Source organism: Balearica regulorum, chromosome 2, assembly GCF_011004875.1.
Source record: "Balearica regulorum gibbericeps isolate bBalReg1 chromosome 2, bBalReg1.pri, whole genome shotgun sequence".
Taxonomy (NCBI): Eukaryota; Metazoa; Chordata; class Aves; order Gruiformes; family Gruidae; genus Balearica; species Balearica regulorum.
In genome coordinates, this window is record NC_046185.1 from 112,487,835 (window position 1) to 112,511,706 (window position 23,872).

At 37.8% G+C, this 23,872-nt stretch overlaps 1 protein-coding gene and 1 long non-coding RNA gene across 3 annotated transcripts in view; one reads left to right on the top strand and one right to left on the bottom strand.

Annotated features, from left to right (window-relative positions):
- LOC142600502 (uncharacterized) overlaps window positions 1-3,526 on the top strand; it is a 96,085-nt gene extending 92,559 nt beyond the window's left edge. Inside the window, exons 7-8 of the long non-coding RNA XR_012834024.1 lie at window positions 843-960; window positions 2,592-3,526. This is a non-coding gene — a long non-coding RNA (uncharacterized LOC142600502). The remainder of the gene's footprint in view (window positions 1-842; window positions 961-2,591) is intronic.
- The window catches only part of POU6F2 (POU class 6 homeobox 2), a 278,294-nt gene that overhangs the window by 31,767 nt on the left and 222,655 nt on the right, over window positions 1-23,872 (bottom strand). The gene's annotated exons all lie outside the window — the stretch shown is intronic.

The following is a 23,872-nucleotide window of genomic DNA, read 5'->3' on the forward strand; positions in this document are numbered from 1 at the left end:
ATGTCTAATTGTAGCCCCATTTGCACTGTAGATATAAAACCAGATTTTGCATAACTGTATGAAGGACTAATTGCTGATTTCCCAGCAGTGAGTCTTTTCTTGTGGCTCCTAATAAACCAATTGTGTTTTGACATTAGGTGAAGTTACTATGATACTCTAAAATGAAGCATACAACTGTTTTTTATTAAGAAGTTCTCCCTCCCGCGTCATCTGAAACAGGGATGGCTGCCTTGCTTCATTGTTTTCCTAGCACGACCAAAGGAATATTACAAACTGTAGCCAGAATGGATGGTTCAACAACTGCCTTCATTTCTGCTGTGAAAAGGCAAAGTAAAATCGAACACTGACTACACAAGCTTGTTTCTACTGTAAGCCAGAGCTGACATAAAGCAAATAGTGCCAATTCATGTGAAAAATGTCTTTAACTATGAAAAGGAAATGTTAAGTTTTTTCAGTAGTATCATCAAAATGAACGTGTGTCTGATTTTATCAATGTTACAGCCCTTTAAATATTGAAGGTTAATTTTTCAGTTTTGAACAGAAGAACAATGTAAAAATAAAATAGAAAAACAGGGAAAATGGAGCAACAGACAAAATGTTCAGTAAAATGAGGCAAACCACCATATACACATAAGCTAATTTAACATCTTGAACTGTGAACAGAATGTGTGAAAGTCTTACTTTTATGTAGTGAGACAAAAAATCACTATTTGAGTGAATGTTTGCTCATTTAAATATGCTTCACTCATCTTCATTTTCTAGTTCTCAGAATATAAGCTGAAATGAGAGCTCACTTTGGGTTCTGTTGCATGATGTGGTATGTTTAAACTCATTTTTTCTAGTTTTACAGGGCCAAAAGCTAATCCAACCCCAGCAGTCATACCACTTACAGTGGACAGTGTTTATGGTTTGGTTCATTTGGTTTTGCAAATTTCCTTCAGAAGCTGCTTCTGTTCACAGGTATGTTCCTTCTTGTATGGTCACTGTATCAGCATGAAGTTCTTTAAGGAGATAATCTAAGGAGAAAATGGCTGAAGAAAGGACAGAATAACAAGAATCTGCACAGGATTTTTTAGCCTCAGTGCAGCTGCCTCTTTCTTAATCATACATATATATATATATACACACGCACTACCTATATAAACCCTATTTTTTATATATATATATATATGATTTATTATTTACCAATATCAATAAACTCACCTATTCATATACACTATACTATTTATACTAGCAATCTACACACTGAAAAACTGGAAGCATGAATAAAAACTCTATTTGCAGACTACTTCCAAAAGAAATGCTACTTCATCTAGTTCTCTGGAGTAACAATAATATGATTCTTGAACCTCAAGGCAGGATGAGGCTAAGGCTGCCTGTGTCTTCTGAAGTAAAAGCCGTACTAATTTTTGCAAATTTCCTTTGCTGTATTATATTTCCTGATGAGAACTCAAAAAAAAAAAATGGCACAACAAAATGCTATTAGGAGAAGAAAGCATCAAATAGTGATACTAGAAACAGGCACCTATGAAACTGTACTTCTGAGTCACCATTTCATGTAAAGAATTATAATTTTCAACTATAACTATTGTTCTTGTATCATACCATATGTTGAATGGTACATTGTTTGTAAGCATCATAATGGAACATTGAGTCTGACATTCTGCCCTAATTTCTCAGTGCTTTATTTTTTAGAAAATCATCTTATACAAACATCAAATTATACAGGACTTCATTTGTCATCATTGTAGAAATTATGTGGTGAATTTTTTTTCAAGCAAATACTGTTATGTTCTGTTAGCAGGGGCATGTATACAGTCATAAAAAAAGAATGTATCATTTATCAAACATCCCAAATAACAGAATATAACATTTTCTCATTAGAAAAATCTAAAGATATGTAATTACCGAAATAAAGACTGAACATTATGTTGAGTGTCTGCTGAATTGTTTTCTAATCAATCTACTTATCAGATTTAGCTTCCTTGTAAAATAACAATTAAGCCAGGCATAAGGACCCTTAGAGGTCACAGTTCTCTGAGTTGAGCAAAGCAACTGTTTATTTCAATTAGATTTACAGGTCCTGAGCATTTCTGAAAATCAGCTAGCTAGATTCTTATGAAAGTGTTCATTATTGAAAATTATTTGATGGACGATTTGTATTAAATATTTTAGCAATATTTTTGCTTGTTTTGACAAAAGATCCATGATATTATGTTATGACAAAACAGCCAATACTGTCATAACAGTATTGTGACAAAACAGTCATAATTAATAATAATGCATGATCACAAAAAGAAGTCACAACTTACTGTTTTTTACCATTTGACTGCTTGTCTCCCAAACCACAAACAGCTTTCCTGAGTGCTGTGCACATCCTTGTAGGGTGTATACGTGCAAATGCACTTTTGTATGTGTGGTTTTGGTATCTCTTTTTTTCTGTAAATACTCTTGAGAACAAAAAGTAATGGTATTAATTTTCTCAGGAAGTAAACAGAAAGCAACTGAGCCACAAGCATGAATTTCTAGGTTAAATTACAATGAAAATATGTTAGTAAATCTTAATTCACCTCTACTTTCTTTACATGCAGGCTCAGATTTTCATAGCTGCCTACAGAAGTATCATCGGCTTCTCTGAATATTTCAATCTCAATTAAGTATCAAGCATCTTGGAGACAAGAAATCCCTGCTCTGAAATAAAATTTCTCAACCTTTGCAAGCTTGGTATTGCTGTGGAGAAGGGAGTCTATGCACTGCATCTACAAACCCTACCATTACTTTGTGTCTTTAGATTACAAACCATTTAGAATAAGGATAGTCTCTTTTGGGTATCAACATAATACAAATATTTACTGCTACTTCTCCCTCACAGCATAAAGAGTAGACTTCAGCCATATCAGAGTCTAACATACTGGACATACGTAGAAAATGTAGGCATCCCTGCACTTTGCAATACATGCCATGCTGAGCAATTCAAGGCTAGCTTGGGAAACAAATTGCCCTTTCTCAGCAAGCCTAATTAGGCCAAGCACAATGTGCGCCAATGTGATCAGGTTGCTCCCATGCTATGGTGACATTATCGGCTTGTTTGGAACTAGCTTTGCTACTTGATGTTGTATTGCATTGTACCAGCCTACTACAGAGATGCTATCTAGAGGTCGGGAGCCAGAATGAGGCAGGGTTTAGTAATTGCTCTTTGATCCTGTGGTTTTTAAGTAAGAGCTGCTACTGAGACATAATCTTGCATAGATAGGAACAAGGTAATGTTCTCTACTGCCTCAACAGTTCTCACTGAAATAGAGCTGGTTTAATTTTTCAAGTTGTAATATTACTCTTTTAAAAAAGGGATGTTGCACACCATTGTCGATGTCTGTGTCTGGGTGAGCAGGAGAATTTTTGTTGCTCTATTTTTATTTCTTTCTCTTGGTTACTCTCTCAACTTGTTTTGCTTAGACAAGCGGCTCAATTAAGGAGATGGCATGCTCTTAGCTGCCTGCAATAGGTAGTCATTGCTGTCACTGCTTTACCTTGCGATGCCATTCCTGAGAAAGTTAGTCCACCAGAAGTATTATGGTCTTGCAAATATATGTTAAATTTGGAACCCTCAAAGAGCTATTTGTAACTTTCATTGATGAAATTTCCTGAGGAAACAGAAATGTATTCTGGAAATTAACTTTGAGGTCTTAATAATGTTTTATTCTAGCCTTAACTTGTCCATTTAGAATACCAAAGTATGTTTTCTTGGACACTTCTCCATGATAAACTGGACTGAAATCATTAACCATCAAATAATCTTCAGATGCAATCTTTCAGACCACAGTTCTTTAATGAGATTACAGGTCAAAGAATTTCTAGCTATCAATATGTTCTTGAATAATCTACTCTCATCTTCTCACTATCAAATTACATACACTATATAAAATATTTATCAGAGATCACCAGATTTCTCAGTCTGTAACTCTTAAAGGTGAAATTAATTAGGCATGCCGATTCATTCAATTATTTCAGATTTAGCCAAAATTCACTACAAGAAGGCTAACAGATATTGCAACCAATCAGTAGCAATGATATTCAACATAATTGTTATACAACGTTATTTCTCCAAATACTGATATAAATCTTGAGCTTGCTGCCCAGATACAATGACTATGGATGACACAGTAGTTGTCTGTCAACCCGCAACTTCAACATTGCACGTGTGCAACAAGACGTTCTTTAAATACAAAGTCATGCCCTACTTCAGCTGATGTCTATGATTTTAGATTACCTGAAATTTTGTTAAATGAAAGATAAAACTGTTGGTCCTATTAATTAAGAGTTGTAACTTTTAATGTGATAGTTTACAAAAGCTCAAGGCAAGGCTGAAGTCAGTACCTGTGCAAACCTCTGCAACAAAACATACAAATGTACTACTGAAACTACCATTAAATTTTACAGTGCATGCATTTCTTCAACAAGCCATTTTTCAGAACAAACCACAGTGCTAATCACCAGTACAACTATGGTGGAACAAACCATTCCAGATTACCTCCCTACCATGGATCTTCACTATGGAAACCAATATCCCAGCCTATAAAGTGGAATTTTGTTTTAATGCAGCACAATTATGTGGGTATCAGGACAAGAAGGAAAAATTCATTTCACTGAAGGGAAGTGGGAAAATTAAAATGGGTCATATGCAAGCTCTTGGATGGAAAATGGTCTTAAATCCCAGATTCTAAATCTGAATCTTTAGGGAAAAAAAAAATCCTTCCTGGGATCATACATATCTTCCCTCTGTCACACAATCACCAGAAAGAGGGCTGATTCTTTATTTCAGTACCAATGCCTCCTTGAAAATTTGCCAACCGAATATAAGCCAGACTTAGTCCTTCTTACCTTGTGAAATTTGGTATGGCTACTGGTTCAGTGTGCTGCTCTGCTAATCAGTTCACCTTTGGAAAGTCATTAAAATTCCAGTCCATCATTCGATCATTTGTAATATGTTCGTATAAATACTGTTTATCTCCCTGCCAGTACTCCTGTGAGCCTTAAGTAATTTTTTAAGGCCACCTTAGAGTTATCAAGAAAAGATACCATATAAAGGTGGGGGGGGGGGGGGGGGGGGGGGGGGGGGGCTATGTCAAAGGTGGGTCTCTCACCAAAAATACCCTCACCTGGTTCTTTTCTTTAATGTTGGTAGTGGGAGCGTATGCTTCACCGCTTGAAAGCACAATGGCTAAAGTATCTCACATTATCAAATGCATCATTAATCCATTTCACCTGACTTGACAGATAGAAGGGAAAGAAAGGTGTTCTGCTCACATCCTAACAGTTTGACTTAGATTTCCACTCTGGCCACTACCAATACTAATCACGGTTATAATAAGAAGTTCTGTAATACAGATACTTAGTATATGTGATGGTATCTACCACAAATGACTGGTGGTAGCATCTCTCTCAGGACAAAACATTCTCCTGATGCAATGGCACTTAACTAAGGAGGTAGCTGTCTTTGGATCTGGAGATGAATATCCAGCATTCAGTCACTACTTCATCTCCATAGGCCAAAATACATTTGTTTACGGTAGTCTATATACAGATTTGTTTTTGTATCAATTTGTTTTTGTACACTCAAGGTGTTCCTAATTGAACAAATACTCAAAAAATGACAGTTAAGTCAAGCTAAATTATTCTTAAATTTGGGGAAGACATAGCAAGCAACTGTGTTTTATGAACCTGTGAGGAGAACATGCAGCTTAATTATCAGTTTCATTCAGGGCTGGTCCATAAGTTTGCTTAAGGAATACTTAAATAACTATGATTTTCCTATTAAAAGCAACAGTGGACCTGAGGCAATCCCATCTCCAGCACCTACACTGCTACCGTACTGTGCCATGCTCCTGATTCAGAGAGGGACACTGAAATTTCTCTTTATGTATTTTGATATGAATTCAAACTGCTTCATCTTTCTCTTCTGCTGGCAGCAGAGCCCATATCCTTGAGGCCAGTTCTGTGGAAGGTTGAGGAGAGCAGACACTTTGTACATTTTCTATCCTTGTGTGTTGTCTCTGTATCAGTCCTAAAGAGATTTCCTTTTCGACTGTGACCTGCATAGAACCAAAGGTGAGGGGCTCCTTTACCTTCTTGAGAGGAGGGGGAGGATAAGGGCAGAGATCAGCTGGGTCCCTTCTCCATCTGTGTATTTGTCATTTGTCTTACACTTACATTTTAAGTTATTTTGGGCAGGCCATCGTTTTTTTCCTATGTTAGAACCAGGCGTTAGCACTGTATTCCAGTCATGATTATGCTGGTGCTGTAGATAATAAATAGCAACAATCCTGTTTGTTATTTAAAAAAAAAAAAAAAAAAGTTGTATCATGTTATATTCTCATGTTTCCTCTTAGTTAAGATAACTGAAGACTGTGATGCATTCTATCAAAACATGCAAGTGGGATAATACTGCTGCGCTTTTTGATAAAATTTACTAGGATTACAGGTTCCTGAGGCAAGAACTAAGGGGGTGCTACTTTACTTCGTCAGCGCTTAAACACTCCCAATACAAAAGGAAAATACATTAAGGTCACTTTTATACACTGTGGAGAATGTTTAAGAACCTGGCTACAAGCTGGGGGGGGGGGAATCGCACCATAATGCTAAAAAAGACCCTTACAGTTTATTTAAAGTATTTTCCTACAGCTACTGTTTTGCACAACTTACACCCCTGTAACTGTGGCAAGCTGAGGCGTCAGTGGACCTCAATGAATTGTACTGAAAAAACCAAATCCTTCCCAAGTTCAGAGGACATCGTTCACAGTTACAGCTGTGTCCTTTTTACCCCAGGTGTTCCTCCATGGGAACACCCAGAGCTCTTCCACAGCGTGGCTTTGCCAGTCCACACTGGGCCAGATTCAGCCTCTCTCCTGCTATGCAAAGCCCTCTGCGAAAATGATCCAAATCAAGCAAGAAGGCTCCTTACAGAGTGAGGTACTATACTCGCTGCCTGAAGGAACCAGAGAACCTCAACCCCAGGTACCTTTAGTACATGAGAATTTCAAACTATTAGTAAAGACAGTCAGATGGTGCTTCCTTCATTCAGGCTTTGCCTTACTTTGAGTAGTCTCCCTGATACCAATCAATGGAGCAAGCTGCTAGTTAATAAACTAAAAATGGTGGAAACTTCTATAAGGAAAACAAAGCTGATATGAAAGGGGAAAACAGCAACTGCAAAATGTAATTTTGTTTTAAGTATTGTCAAAATGCATATTGTACTTACAAATGTCCTTGTAATACATTTTTTTAAAAAAACAACAAAGTCTCAATAATATGAACCCTCCGTAAAGCACTTATTAAATCTTGGAGCAATAGTGGAGAAGATTCCCTGGTGTATGTGAATTACAGCAGAAGAGGATGAGTGAAGTGCAAATGCCACAGTATAATTCGTATATGGAACATTTTAATTGTGAGTAATGGCAGATTTTCAATTCTGTAAGTCAAGGAACTGTGCTCATTTCTGAGACAGAACTGAATATATTAACTGCCCTTGAAACAGTATCAATATTTCTTCCTGCACAGAGCATAGCACAGTAAAATGCATTAAAAGATGAAAGCTCTTTGATCCTTTTGAATGCTTAAAGATACCAGAACAGCGCCAATAAGTTTTGAGGAAGAGGCTAGACAGAAAAGAAATATTATTAATTGCCAAGATAGCACAATATCCCCAAACAGTGACACTGAGTGTACTAAGGACTACAAAATACTTATTGTTCATAGTTCTACCCCACTGAGTCTCTCAGGCCACAATGGGTTCCTTTTTCCCCCCTCTTCATTCAGGTGAAGTCATCAGCATGCACACATACTTGATCTTGACATACACAATAGCTGTATCTTTTTAGCCCTCAATATTAGTGAGACAAAACTGTCCTGGACTATATCACAGCGTAGATCTTACGAGTTAGACTGAATAACTGGAATCCCACAAGTCATTTACAAGCGCCATTGAGCTTCACTCAATGGTCCACTGGTTCTGCTGCACTCAATGGCCTGTTGTGGTTCTGCGGCCAATTGCCAGGTAATATTTTCTAGGAAGATTTCATCTCTGGGCTCCTCATTCATTGATAATAATGCCAATTATCTCTGGATTTCATTCTAGTTTAGAGCTACGCTTGCATAATATTATCAGGCCTTACTCTGATTTGACTTCTACTAATAAAAATCAGCAGTAAATCTACTGACCTGAATGCAATGGCCCCTGGGACTTGAACAAGGCACAGGCTGATGTGTGGGGCTAGCTGCAGTCCACAGTTCTTTTTAAATTATGAATGGTCTCAGGCTAACGTGTACCCTGCACAGCCAAGGTCTGGTTTTAACTGGTTATCTCAAGCTTTGGTTTCAGCTGAACCTAGAAAAATGTAGGGACTCGCTCTCTTTTTCCTTGTTCATACAGAACCCATTCTGCCCAACAGAGCAGCCCGTGCAAACCAAGTGGATGACTCATGAGTAGGTCTGGAAAGAAAGTAGGAGATTATGTTATTTCATTTTTGGTTTAACTTCAAAATGGAACTTAAGCTAAACTTAAGATGAAATACAAATCTGAAAAAAACCTGTTCTGGGTAGATTGAACCATTCTGATCAAAACTGAAATATTTCATAGTCCTTTTAACCTTTCTAAACTTGAAAAAATACCCACTAAATTTTCAAACAGAACATGTAAAAATGAGACACTTAAATCTTATCCAGACATTGTACTTTAAATTTTTACTGAACAAAATTTGTCAAAATGACACATTTTATATTTAGATTAAATGTCATTTTTCCATCAGAAGTCAGCAATGAAAAAAACGTCATTCAGTTCTGCTCACAATGCTGCAGAAATTTATACTAAAAGATTGATAAATGAGGTAGTAAAATGTAATTATACCTCACTCTTTAACATAGATTCAAATGCAATGCTAGAATCCTGAGGGATACTTCTGGATACATAATAGACTTCCTTCTCTAGAGCCCACATTGCTGATAAGGTCTCCAAAAGCACTTGCACCAGGGCAGGCTCCAAGAGCTCAGCTAAGGACTAGCCTAAAGTGCGACACACTGGAGAAAGAAAAGGTTGAAGCAGTCCCTATTTTGAGAAGGGAGAGGAAGCCCTCATGCTGTCAGGACGGGTAGTACGCTGGCATGCTCCAACGACACAGAATAAAGTCCTTCTGCTTCCCCAGTGAATCTGTGCCTGAAAAATGCAACAGAAGAGGACAGTCCTTTCTTTACTTCTTTCCCTCAAAGCTCTATGCGTTCGTTCAGAGCCAAAAATTTCCATTTACTCTGTAGCTTTTAACAGGGAGTCTTTTTTTAACCTCTTGGGACACGGACAATCTGGCCCCTAGTTTGAAAGTTGCTGCTCAGTGGGGGAAAATGTAAAGGACAGCATTCTTCCTCCGGCCCCATGCTTGGAAAATACTCGCACGCATTTCTCATCCATCACCCTATCCTGAATGATGCTCAGAAAATTCAGTGATGTCTAATACGATAGTTAAGAGAATCTGTGCATCTACCAGCCCCTCCTTCCTTCCCTCACCTTCCCCCTCAACCCTCCCCCAAAAGAAAAGGAACCCATTTCTCAGATTAAAAAGAAAGTTCATCCAGGCTCAATGTAGGTAAGTTGTCACCCAGGCTGCTTTGCTCAGAAATGAAAATGTAAAGATGAGTAAACAACAAATAACCTCAAAAAAGAAATGAGCATCTAAAAAAAAAAAAGTTATCAAATATGCATTTGTTTATCACAGTCAAGTTTTATGATTCAAACCTGATTCATATATATTTTATGAAGAGAATATCCATTGTGGTGGCAAAATTAAATGTATTTTGAAACTTGTATGTGACATTTATCTATCTGCTCTATCAGAAAAAAGTTGTCATATTCATTCAGACATATATTACTTTTTCAATTTCCTGTCAGTAATGTTTTTTTAATGTTCTTTAGGGTGAGACCACAGCATTTCTCATTTCTCACAACAAAGACCATTGCTCATTAGAATTATGTTGATGAGTTTATGCCTAAAAAAGTTGCATCACTTTTTTTTTTTTAAAAGAGGGGAATAATTTGCACTCTTATCAATGACAATCGTGGCTTTTCTTTTTTTTTTTAAAGATATAGAGTCAGGTTGTCGGCTCCTTTTTTTCCTTCTTTTATGGATGTTCATCATATAAAACACAAATTTACGGTGCAATTTTATGATGATTCAGGTTCTATTGTGAGCCACAAGAGATAACAATGATAGCACAAGTATTGAAACTTCTTATCACATATCTTCCCTTCCAAAGGAATGATTTTGATAGAAACTTTATATAAACCCAGTGCTTAAGAATAAGCAGCGCTGCGCAGCAGGCAAGGCCGAAGGGTCCTCGTTAGAGAAGAAACAGAAACCAATTAAAGTGAGTTAATTGACAAGAGCTCCCATGCAGAAGACCGGATGGAGAGGTACAAAGTGGAGATGGCAACTTCTTTCTTTGAGCTGCTATTAAAGCTATGCTGTAATAAGAACCTTATCTCATGTCCCATACACTCAATGCATGTCCTGCGAAGCATGGTGAAGCGCAGTCGGTCAAGTCCTGGGTAGAAAGGCCGTTTGATTCTTACGGGGGTTTTTTGATAGGCTAGTAATGACACCATCAACAAAACAGACTGCAGTGCACTCTTTGTTGGTAAAAAATGAGGAGGATTCCATGAGCAGCATTCAAGTCTCATTTCTGAACAAAAGCAGAATATTTGGAATCTAATTAGAGGATGTGCCTCCCCTTCTAAGCATATATAATATCTACAAATAAATGAAAATTTAAATAATACTTGTTAAATCTGGCAATAATTATGATGGCCCAGCTTCAAAAGGCTATTGATCAGTTTGGATTAGATATGTACCTAAAATTACGTGAACACTGGCAACTTAGGCTATTTTTTAGGACAGAAATTCTTATGTTCTAAGACTCTCTCATGACATTTGTGGCATCTGCTAGTTAGGAGTTGTGCTGAAATACTTTTAAGCTGGCCTGTGGTCTGAGGATTTAGTGCATCCCTTTCCTGACCTAACCAAAACAGCACGGTAAATGCCCAGAGAAATGTAAAAAGTAATCTGTCAAAGGGAGAGATTTCTTCCTCACCTCTACAGGCTCGATGTGTTGTGTTTTTTTTAAACCAGAAGAACCTCAGAAATGCAAAGTCTTCATTTATGCACAACTGACTTTTAAATAACAACATCCTACAGATGGAATACTTAATCTTACTTGAAAGAAAAGATACTCAACAGAAAGACCCTCCCTTCACATTGCTATCCATCATTTAGTTAAAGCATCAGTAAAGTTAAGTACATTTTAAATAATTCAAACAGATACCATTACCTTGGTCTCTGGGATGCTACTTCTCTATGTATTCGGGAAACACAAAGTAGGAAGCAAGCAAAACAGGAGCACAATTTTCAGAAAAAATTGAAGAGTACCTCTAGTCATCTCAAAAATAAGGCAGGTCAGCCAGTGTGAAGCTCTGTGTGGCCATCATCAGCTGCTACCAGGATCTGAGTTTAAACTCCTTTGAGTGCCACTGGGAGCTTAAGGATAACATTATCAAAAGGACTCAAGTCCCATTAAAAGTAACTGGTGTGTGGTATTATGTCTGGTATGATGGAATTTATGTCACTTAATGTTAGCCACCTAACATTAGAAGTCCAGTTATAGACAGCCATTCAAGCTCTCTCCAGTCAATGCAGAGAGTGAAGAATCTCTGCAAGGTGATTCAATTCAGCCTGAAACGCACACCTGACACCAGCAAGATGTTTCATTCTTGAAGAGTGCCTATTTCTTTTAGTGATGAAAGAGAACACCAAGCAACTAGCTTAGATTTGATGCAGCCTAAGGTAACATTCATGTGGTTAAGATTATGGAAAATGAATTCAAAGTCAGGAGTCTAAAGAGGTGTAGGACTCTGCTGAGGACCAAAGTCAATTCTAATATTGACCAACAGCCTCTACGTCATTTGGAAAACAGTTGCCTTTTTATTGACCATCTGAGTATCTCAGCTTACAAAAAAAGGAGAAAAAATAATTTTAAATAAACCTAAAAAAATAAAATCACAGAGGCTTTTACCAGGGAAGAGGGCCAACCTTTCTTTATTTTTTCCTTTGTGAGTTACTATTAAAATAAGACAAGGCTTTGAGAAGACCTCACTGGTTGAAAAGATGTTCAACACATGCACAAAATGAAACCTGTTTGACCATCCCTGCCTATCACAAACATAAACATGGAGACAGAGATGATTCACTTAAATGACTTCAACTTGACTGGTAATATCTTGACACATTTCACTGAGAAGGGTATAACTTACACAGCTCTTAAAAAGTAAGTTTAAAAAAAGGACACAGCAATGACTGTGGACTGAAGATTTATTAGAAAGATTCCCTAACAATCTCTTGGAAGTCAAATTTCCATGTTCTGTGCAAACCCGGTGAGAAATTGCCTTCTTGACATGATGCTCATTTATCTCCTCTCACTCTGTGTTTTTGAGGGCTCCTTTTGCATCATTTGTTGGGTAGTATGAGGCCGATTTAAACATTTCTACATTTCTGCTGTTGCCAGAGACCATAGTGATTTAGTGAATCAGGCATGCATCATTCATATTTGTTCCCTCTTTTCACTGCATGTGATTTTAAGGAGAAATAAAAGGCAAGAGGGAGCCAAGGGTACAACTTGCCTCAGTAAATGCTTTTTAGGCGGGGCCCTTTACACTGATGGATCAGGTTATGAGAATTTGAGCTTGGCTCAGTAATATTTAACATATATATTTTTATCTGCATTAAGAAAAAAAAGGCTTTTGTTGTAGCATACTTACTTGTGACATTTTATTCTCAAAATACAGAATCCAATACATTGTTGACTAAGGACTTCCATGTCAGCAAAGCTCTAACTATTCATCATTGTATATAACAGAAGCATGAAGGTATTTGAACAGGCAAATGCTTCTGTATATTACCAACAGTATTTCTATTCAGATTTTAAATAATTAAAATATTTATAGTAAATTAAAATTTTAATAATTAGCCTAACTGAGAAGCTGGCAAAAAGCTTGTCTAGATTTTGTCCTGTAGTCCCTTCCAACACCCCATTATACTCTGATAAAAACATAGTTTGCGATTGCAGTTTCAGAACATTTTCAATCAGCTCTTAGACTTCATAGATGAGAATCGTATCAGGGCATCCTTTGACTTTCTGTATCTGTTGAACTGAGCATCAGGTCATTTTGTTCTCTTTGGACATTTGTGAAGAAAACTTAAAAACTGAAATCTTAACTTTTCTAAGCAGTCATTAAATATTTAATCCCAGTCTCCAGGCAGGTTTTTGGTTGTTGTGGCAAAAATTCTCTGATGTGGTAGAGAAGAATGTGGCATTCTTTGCTAATGCCAGTTACATGCTATTCTCATTAAAAAGTGGGGACCTTATGATTTATCTACTCTCTGTGCCCATAGATTCTTAAACTTTCTGCCTTAGCTAAAGGGGTATCTTTCAACAATGCCCATCAATGACTTCTGTTTTCAAAATCATGTATCTACTTGAGAGCAAAGATAGATGACTGTCTCCTACATGTGCCTCCACCTCCAACAGTAGGTGTGATGGCTAGGACATTTCAGTGTATCAGAGTTATGAGAGACATAGTCCTGGGTGTAAATACAGACTATCCAGAACAACGTACAGATTTAAATATATAGAGTGGTGCACTATAGGTGATAATAATAATAATAATAATAATAATAATGAGAGACTGCACATATAAAACCCATCAGTAGCTGTACAACTAAACTTAGCAGATCTATAGTGCAGATCCCAGATGATGTGATTTAAACACCTAAAAATGAAGTCACCTCCCAATACTTTGGAAGGGGCTGTGGTGGCGATGTTTACCAACATAAGAGGCACATCAAGAAACAGGCAGACTGTGCCATCCTGTGGGCAGGGGTTGGGAAATCTTTCCCACACAGTTCTGCTAACAAACCTCAGTTTTCTTGACCTTTTAAATACTTCACTCTGACCTCTTGTGCAGAGCTGCCAATAGTACCAGTCTACATGGTACCTCTTAGTAGTAAAAGGATAGAGTGTTAACACACAGTACTCTTTAACTCCCACTTTGCAGTCATTCACTGATACTCCATCAATGGAAATGGTGTAGACATCTACACTATTTGAAATGTTTTAGGATTTTGTCAGGGTATGGCAGTAAGACTTCAAGGGAAGAGCATTTTTCTGGATTGGCCGTGGGAGGCCTAATGGAGTATTGTACAGTATCTAAAATGGGACTAAAGACCTATGTTTAACTAACTGAATCCCAGATACAGCCTGTGGCAAAGAGCTGTTGTCAGGAGATAGGGGAAGTAGAACAGGAATGAGGGAATCCGATACCTGGGGATGTGTGGGGATCTGTCCCTGACAGCGGCACCAGGTATCTGTTCATCCGTACTCTTGCTTCCCATGGTTTTATGCTTCCACTTATGGAAGGAACCAAAAGAGGAAAACCAGGACAGATGAAAACAAGCTAAGGCTAATAAAAGAATTGAGAAGGAAAGAAGAAGGAAAGTTTAGCAAGGCAAATGGCGCTGATTCCCCCTCAAAGCTAGTGCACTGCATAAGCCTGATATCATCTTTTCACTTTGAGGCTGTCTATCTGTGCTATCAAATAAGACATATCTCAGCTTAATGCACAGCCTGCAACGAAGGGAGTGGATTAGGCCTCTGGAGATGATGACTAACAAGTTAAAATTAAACTTTTTTTTTTTTTTCAGTTGGGCTGCAATGACCTATTTATACAATTTCTTTCTTGCTAGCTTTTTTTTAACATTACAAGATGTACCTGGCCTCTCTCATCTCTCTCTAAACTGTCTCCCTGATGTCCTGATCACTCTCTGATCTATTCCTCTATCTGCTGGGTGGATGCTAATATGACATATCCAACCTCTAAAACAAACCATTTATTTTGAAACTTGGCTATGTCAGAGTATTTGATGCGTCAAACATTAAAATGAATGTGTATTTGGATATTGGGTACATCATGTCTTGATATTAAATTATCTCCTGAAAGGTGGATTGATTTTTAAACTGGCAGGATATATGTATTGCTTCCTTGAATCTCTAGCATGAAGCTAGACATGAGGGGAGACTAGGAACGGTTCTCTATGAAGCACAGACAGAATTGCTCAAGGGCTATGAGTGTTTTCTTTATATTAATAAATTCTTTTTTGTGCTTAAGGAAAGAGATTCTGTCATTCTCTTCCATTATTATGTGACAATAATACATTAATCTTCTATGAGAGATACTTATCCTAGAGATAATATTTAATTAATGTGCAAAGAAGGAAGTTTAAGTGAAAAAGGTACTTTAAAAATCATATATATTTAATAACATTGGCATAGATATTTCAAAGTCCTTTTTTTCTTTTTGATATCTGGGCCATTTGCATACATACACACTGAAGCCTAACACTGTCAGTATCTGAAGAAAAATGACAAACTGAGATATACTTTTAGAAAGATAGATTGAGTGTCCATTCATGGTTAGGACTGTGATTTTTTCTGCTTGAACTTTCCCTGCCACTGTTCACAGAAGCAACACATAGGAAAAGACATCGCACAATTCTTTTCAATACTCTAGATTCAAACCAGAAAACGGGGAATCCTTCCTCTTACAGGACAACAACTGTTCAGTGTGCTACGTGGAAACTTGTGGGTCTGCATGTAGAAGCCTATGGGTCTGTATTTGGCTGCTTATCACTATGAATGCTATGAATACAACTCACTTGTTGACTTACTATCAAATGAGTTAAGTACTTCTGCAGTTTTCTCCTCTTCATGTGAGGACTGCTTAGGGAAGACATATTTTTTCATTTTCAAAATCTTCACAAGATATTGCTAAAATATGTGGACTTACTCTTTCAGATTTCAAAACAAATACTGACTGCACTGCAAACAGGGTAGCTCCAAATCTCCCCTTGTCATCTGTATCTCCAAGACACTGACATACAGAGGTCAAGACTGCAGCCCAACAAGAAAGCCAATGGCCTCCGTTTGGGCATGAAGACTTATGACTTGTGACCAGCAGGTCAAGGGAGATGATCCTGCCCCTCTACTCCACTCTTGTGAGACCCCACCTGGAGTACTGCATCCAGCTCTGGGGGCCCCAGTACAGGAGAGACATCGAGCTGTTGGAGCGAGTCTAGAGGAGGGCCATGAAGCTGATCAGAGGGCTGGAGCACCTCTCCTACGAGGACAGGCTGAGAGAGTTGGGGTTGTTCAGCCTGGAGAAGAGAAGGCTCCGGGGAGATCTCACTGCGGCCTTCCAGTACCTGAAGGGGCCTACAGGAAAGATGGTGAGGGACTGTTTATGAGGGAGTGTAGTGACAGGACAAGGGGTAATGGGTTTAAGCCGAAGAAGGGTCGATTTAGATTAGATATTAGAAAGACATTCTTTACTGTGAGGGTGGTGAGGCACGGGAAGAGGTTGCCCAGAGAGGTTGTGGATGCCCCATCCCTGGAAGTGTTTAAGACCAGGTTGGATGGGCCTTTGGGCAATGTGGTCTAGTGGAGGGTGTCCCTGCCCGCAGCAGGGGGGCTGGAACTAGATGATCTTTAAGGTTCCTTCCAACCCAAGCCATTCTATGATTCTATGACTTGTAAGAAATTCCCAATCTTCCCAAAACAACAGCAGTGCTTTACCAGTGAGTCAAGGAACTTAAATATTTATCATTTCACATTAACTTCCACTTTGGATAGAGCGATCTGGCTTTTCTTCCCGTTGCCCAAATAACCCTTTTGGTTTCATTTTTTCTGATATCAATGCCAGTTGAGCAGAAAGTAAAACTCTGACACTGGAAAAAAAAAATTATATATACAGGATAAATTAGATTAAATATAAATAAATCTAAGCACCATGTTACACAAAGAACTATAATCTGGGTTTTTCAGAAAGGACACACATCTGGAAAGGTAACTCTCTCAGATTGGTCCACTATTCCCTCCTCATACCTACAGCCTTCCTACACTCCAACATGCAAAGCATTCCCTCATAAGAAGCTTTGGACAGTCTAAAGGAGAAATACAAAATTAAGAATAGTCTTGGATTCCACTCTAATGTGTGTTTCTCATACAGCAGGATTTTCATCATCTCTGGTTGGACTATGAAGTGGCCTCAAATTGTTCTCAACTTTGTCAACTCCTGAAGGCATGCAGTGATGCAATATTCCTCAGCATGACGTTTCCACTGCTTGGAAAACATCAGTAATACAGAAAGCACATTTCTTGGCACCATCTACATGCATCAACTCCATCCACTGCTTTGTTTACATCATCTTAAAGAATTTTCAGTGAACTTAGAAAAACTTCTGCCTTTGCCTTCAAGATCTGTGGTCTGGTTCCCAGGAATCTAAATGGCCACCTAATGATCCTGGATCAAAGCTAAAACTGCCAAATTCAGTCTTCCAGGATAATAACAGTCAAACCTTCTCTGTGTGCAGCAGAGCTTGTTTTCAGAGGAAGGAACGAATTCCAAACATAGCTGAGGAACATTTCTGGGTTTATCACCTCTGTCTTCACCACATTCTGCTGCAAAAGTTAAGTCCATTTCTATTATCTCCCTTTCTCTAATAGAAATATAAGCAATATGCATCTCTAAGAAACCCCTTGATAAAGATTTTTATATCCAGATGAAAACAAAACTTTAAAAGGAAAGTGAAACAAACAAAAAAATTCTTAACAGACAAACCCAAATGCCCTTATCAAACATGTGACTCTCTTCTACAAGCTTCTCCTGGGAGGAAGAGCAATTTGCGACAGTCACTAGTCATGTTTCTTAATGCGTTACTGGAAGGTGATATGATGGTAAGGAGAGCAGTGTAAACCTCCATAGAGCAGAAAGATTTCATTGACTGTGATGTGTGTCACTGGTGATAACAATGAAAATTTGCTATGCTTATAACCACCTCACAAAGCTAAGATGAACAGATCACAGGAGTGCTAGGTGTTTCTTTTAGCTGCTAGTTAGCTTTCATGAAAATGGTAGGTAAGCTGAACTAGTACTTAGTTTGGTTTTCTCCTCCATGCAAAAGTAATTAGGAAGGCAATGACAAAAGGACAGGTATGTCCTGTTATTTCTGACTTGAAATAAATAATTTAGTTTAGTGAGTAACATTTTCAAAAGTACCTAAATGCTTCAGGCTTTTAAGGCTCTCTTCAAAGTATATTTACTCCACATAATACAGCATGCTACCAAGACGCCAGAGCTAGTAACTAATGAGCTAGATCCTATGTCATCTTGTTGAGAAGCAGAATTAATTAGTACAGCCATAACACCGTACTACCAAGGTTTCTGGCTTCTGGGATCTGTGCTAGTATGGCACTGAGACGTTTAAATGCACTGTCTCTTGCAGTTTGTTTGCAATTCTCCATTACAATGCACAGACATGCCTTCAAGCACTAAGACTCCTAACACTGACTGAAGGAAACTAAGGCTCTTACAGGTATGTAAGTTGCTTTTGAAAGTAAGACATAGGCACCTCTGAAAAATTCTACATCACAGGTACAGTACCTTGTAGATCCAGGCAAGAGGCTACAAATCTTAAGGGTGAAGCTCAGACTAAGATTTGTTGTAAGCTAGACGAAATAAATTTTGGAGGCCTTTCTGGATAGCTGCTGCTCATTTTTAAGCTGAAAGACATTTCAGTACACAATTATCCTTTCCTTGGTATCTGATTGGAGACTTCAGTTGTGATCCTGTATGGCTCCAGTATGTGTTGTGCAGTAAGGAAAAGTTCCACACTTTTCTTAAATAACAGTGTTCCCTTTGCAGTTCCTATTTGCAACAAACATTACTTAACATATCCACTCATGTCCTGGTATTTTTTTGGGAATATTAGAGTCTCCTCTACTAGAGGTTTGACTTCAGCTCATCAGCTAGTCTTTAACTACTCCTTCCTACTTCTCATTGTGCTGGAGCTTTGGAGGAAAGTGGTGGTGCTTTGACTTTAAAGCCAGCCTCTTTGTCCAAGTAGGTTGTGAGTTGGTCATACTGCATTTTTGCAATGTTTTTGCAATGGTTGCTCCTTTGGGTAATTAATTTCTGATTTTTTTTTACCCTGCCCTTTTTTATATCCTATGAAAAAGTTAGATTCCCTCTATTAAATATGGTGGCACCAGGGTGGTTCAGAACTTCTTGTTGTTATGAGGGGCTCATCAAGTATTACTTTTCCATGTTGCAGATAGTAACTGTTCTAAATTTCACCACTGTTTTAAAAAAAATGTGGGTATGGATTTCACAATTGTGGATATCCAAAATTTATCAGTGATCACTGCCTAAAATAGACAAAACAGACTAGGTGGCTCTTGTTTTGGTATGATTAGCCTCACTCTCTTCCCCTGTCCATTTCAATGAAACTACCAATTTGCATGACCTGAGAGTTCGGTCCATACATTTTTACATTTATGCCACTGTGGCTAAAATTGAGGTTAGATAGATAGTAAAATAAAGACACAGTCAGCAAAAGTATGTTAAAAGAATTATTTGTCTTTTGATTCAAATTCACATGGGAGGTAATTAAACAAACAGCCTCCTCGATGTTCAGCTGTGGGGAGAGGAAACCGACAGAAAAAAATCTTCCCTTATAATTGACCTTTTCTCATATGTGCCCCTTCTTCCTGCAAAAGCAGAACTACATGTATTCAGCCCATTGAAACTTTGAGGGGGAAAATAGAGAGTCAGACACCACCCAGAAGAAATTCAAAACATTAATATCAAGGTCTGTCAAAACAGATTCTCCTGGCAAGGGGTTTTTTGAAGCATTGTTCTTAAATGCTAGTATTATTTGAGAGTTACAATCCCTCTCTCTAGCCTCTCCCTCAAAATGCTCCTCTTTTATTATCTCAGGTTTGTCATGAAATTTCCTTAATGTATACCATTCTGATACCACCAACTCAGATTTCTATCAGTCTTAGTCCTGGGAAGACGCTGTTAGTAGCCACTATTAAAACAATTATTGTTCAGATTTTTGTGAGCAGTGTTAGATGCTGTGAGGGCTAAAACATGAGTGGCTAGTGTGTATGAGAGCTGCATGGCTGAAACAGATGCAGCAATGGTAACAACTGTTAAGAGAAAAGGCTAATGGACATCACACCTAGAGAACAGTAAGAACTCAGAAGGACTTTGCCTGGCTTTGGGCCTTCTAGAGCTTTTGGGAGATTTAAAAAAAAAACAAAAAAAACCAAACACAAAACCCCAACATCCTCCTTTTAAGTCCCATGAGGAGGCCCAGCTTGCATTCCCATTGAGAGCTGCCAATTTTATCGGTTAGCATAAAACAAAAACTAGGTCAGTTTTTGGACTGAATGCCAGTCTCTACGTATCTTCTTGGAAATGACTACTAATTTGACAATGCTACGTTTGTATCACTCTTTATATTGACCTATAGCTGTTAAGAGATTCTTACATCTGTGGTTCAAGAGACCTGGAAGTTTTATAAGCAACTTTATGTATACATACTCATTTGCTCATCACAGCATAATCTACCAGCAAGAAAAAGGAAGAAAAATTGGAGAGTTGAACAAGAGGGTAAAAAAAACGCAATGTATTAGTCCCTTTGGTTTCATCTAGACACAAAATTATACAATTGTCACTAAATATGTACTTCAGTAATTTAACAGAAACAGTATAAATCCCTGTAAAGATATACATTTCAGCAGTAGAATATCATAATTCAGCTGAAATGAAACTGAAACAAAAAGTGAAAACAAAAAATAAAAATCAGGCGCTCAGTTTTTTCTCATCTGTTTAACTAAACTGAATTAAAATCTAGATTTTCTTAGATTTTTTCTTAGATTTTGAAAGTGTATTTTCTTTTGGAGGTGAGATAGCCCCAACTGAACATCATCAGAATAGAAAGAAAATGCTACAATCGCCTTTTTCCACACCATTTTGTAATTAGCTCACCCTCCAAAAGAAGGCAATGGCCTTGTCTATGGGAACTGAGCAGTCCTAGCACCGTGGCCTATCACATTTTTCAGATTGTGGCCTCAGCCACTTTAACTAAGACAAGACAGCTGCTACACTTAGAATTATAAACTCAGTTTGCAAGTAATTCTTACCACTTCAGAAAAAAGTAGTTCCAGAAAACGGTGAAAACAATACTATCTACATTTACACATGTAATAGTAGGGAATACAGAAATTTCCTTCAGAATGAAAGACACTTCAGCGCTTTCCAAGCCAGTCCACAATGAGGACAATGCTATTTTTTAAAATCCTATTCCCTGTTTTCATTGCACATGACATATTACATTGTACTGTACAGTGTGTGGTGACGAGAATTTCCCTGCTGATTTAATTGTGATCCTTCAACGAATTTGAAAGGGAACGCTTTATTTCCATTTCTTTAATTTACTAGTTCTTTAGCTGATGATTTTATTAACCCTTGTATTTGAGAACTGATGCTTAACAAAAAAAAGAAGAAGAAAAAAAAAGGCCCTTGGCAGTATTGTGAAGGCCTGGAACTGAATAATGCACTTTAATAATGAGGGATAGAGCTATGGCTTTTGCTGATGGCTGTGACCGGCTCTGTGACCTGATTATGTCGCAGAGTGTCAGCAGCTGAGACACTACAAAAGGGAGCGCATCCCATCAAATCTATCTCCATTGTAATCACTCGCACTGCTGAGAGGCTTGTTAGGAGCAGGGAATCCATCAGGCCTCATTAGCACCATTTACCATCAAGAAGCTCAAAGAGCAAACCTGTACCCTCTCATCAGAATAATGAGAACCAAAGTACTCCTATTATCTAATTGGATCAACAATGCCTCTCCCTCTATTTAGTTTCCTGAGCTACTTGTGGACTACAACTCTCAAAAATTAGTTATTTTTTGTTAATTGCCAGGGCGGAGCTGTGCTCAAGGTTTTTCATATACAGAAGGTTTTCACATCTAAAGAGCAAGGCACAGGCACAATTAAGCCTGAGTTCCTCCAAGGGCATTCTTAGGTTATGCTGATGCCATCCCAATTAAATTCACTGTTCAATTAAGGTATGTACTGTACAATTACACCACACGTACTTAGGTTTTCATATTAGCCTAGCAGGAAATAGAATGTATTGCCCTCTTGAACCACAAGACAGTTCATAATGCCAACTCTTATCATGCTACTTTTTAGTCTTATGGTAAAATGTTATTTTGCAACTGCTGAATTAGGATGTATTTTTCTATTAGACAACTCCCATCTTTGCAAAAAAACCAAACTAAACTTACTCAGCACCTGTAGTTAAAATGTGTTTGATGCTGTTGAAGTCAAGGGACTTACACAAACGCAATTGATGACAATTAAGCACTATGGTTTAGCCAAGTAGGAAGCTGGCTTGCAGGTAGCACTTATAGAAACCAGAAGAATCATCCTTGCTTCCATATTTCTGTGGTTCATCCCCTTACAAAGATTAAGAAAACAGCCAAAATACACATTTCACATACTTAATAGATATAGTAAAAACCACTCAAAACTCCTAATATTTTCTTTCATTTGCAATAAGGGGGGGGGGGGAGAAAAATGTCTGGCTGTTACATCTCTGAAGAATCCAAGTGCAGCAATGGCACTAAGATCCTACTGCAAGGGCAGGCTGAAGCTGAGCGGGTAGACAGCTTCTCTTTGAAATCAGCAGTATCTACTGACAGGGTGGAATCTAGCAATTCTGCTACTCTGTTTTTTAAATTTAAGATATGAAAGCCCAGTCCTGCAAATGCTTTCTGGAAAGTGCTGAGGGCAAACAGAATGTAAGCAGCGTTACATGGGCCAACAGCCCTTCCTAATGTGCCTCAGAAAGTGAAAATTTGATTTAGAATCCTCTACCTGTACTATATCAAATTAATCGGGTGATCTAATCATAGTATTCCAATGGATTAAGTTAAAGCATTACAGTAATAAAAATATGCTATATAAATGTTAATATATATAATTTTATTTCTGTGATTGTAAGAACTTCTAGAGTATTGGGAATTAAGGCCATGCCATATGTCATTTAAAAGATCATTTCCCTAAATTTGCCATAGGATCTTGGATTTGACCTATAGCTTAATGTCTCCAGGGACTACTGATCACCATATATTTAGCTAGACAGATGGACATTTACCAGCCCTGAATTTCTGTAACAGAAGCAGTGTATAATTACAAAGATTGCACATACAAACACTCTGATAAGTCATCCAGCCTTATATCTGCGGGAGTGAATTTTGGGTGTCACACTTGTGATTCTTTGAAAGGGGCAATTTTCAAAAGGCAGATTCTTAACATATGATGGAAATCTGGCTCCTTAATGAGTCCAAGCAGATCATTCAGAAGTGGAGTATCCCAAATTACTATTCGCTTATGCTCCCAATTTTGAAGAAACATACCTTTCAGTTCTTGTTTAGTTGCCGTAATTTTATTAATTTGCAAGGAATGCAATTTAATTTCTGGAACGTAGCTTAATTACACTGAATAGTCCTGTTCTGTAGACAGATAGCTTCAGAAGTGCGCTCTAAGCAATATGGGTTTATGCTGAATATTATAAAAATGGGTGTTATATTACACACATTATCAATATTTATCTATATTGTGGCAAGGTCTGCAGTACTGATTATAAACCAAGGAACAATTATAAAAACAAGTAATAAAAAGACAGGCCTTATTTAAAAGAGCTAGGCAAACAGATAGATTCTGTAATTTTGTCCAACAATAGGGAAGATTCTTCCTTTCTCTTCTCTTTCTCTGCAACCTGTGGAATTATTGGACTTTATATTATGTGTGGAATAAACAAGACTCAGCCTGAGGGAATCTATAGTTTCATTCAGTGATATCTTCACAG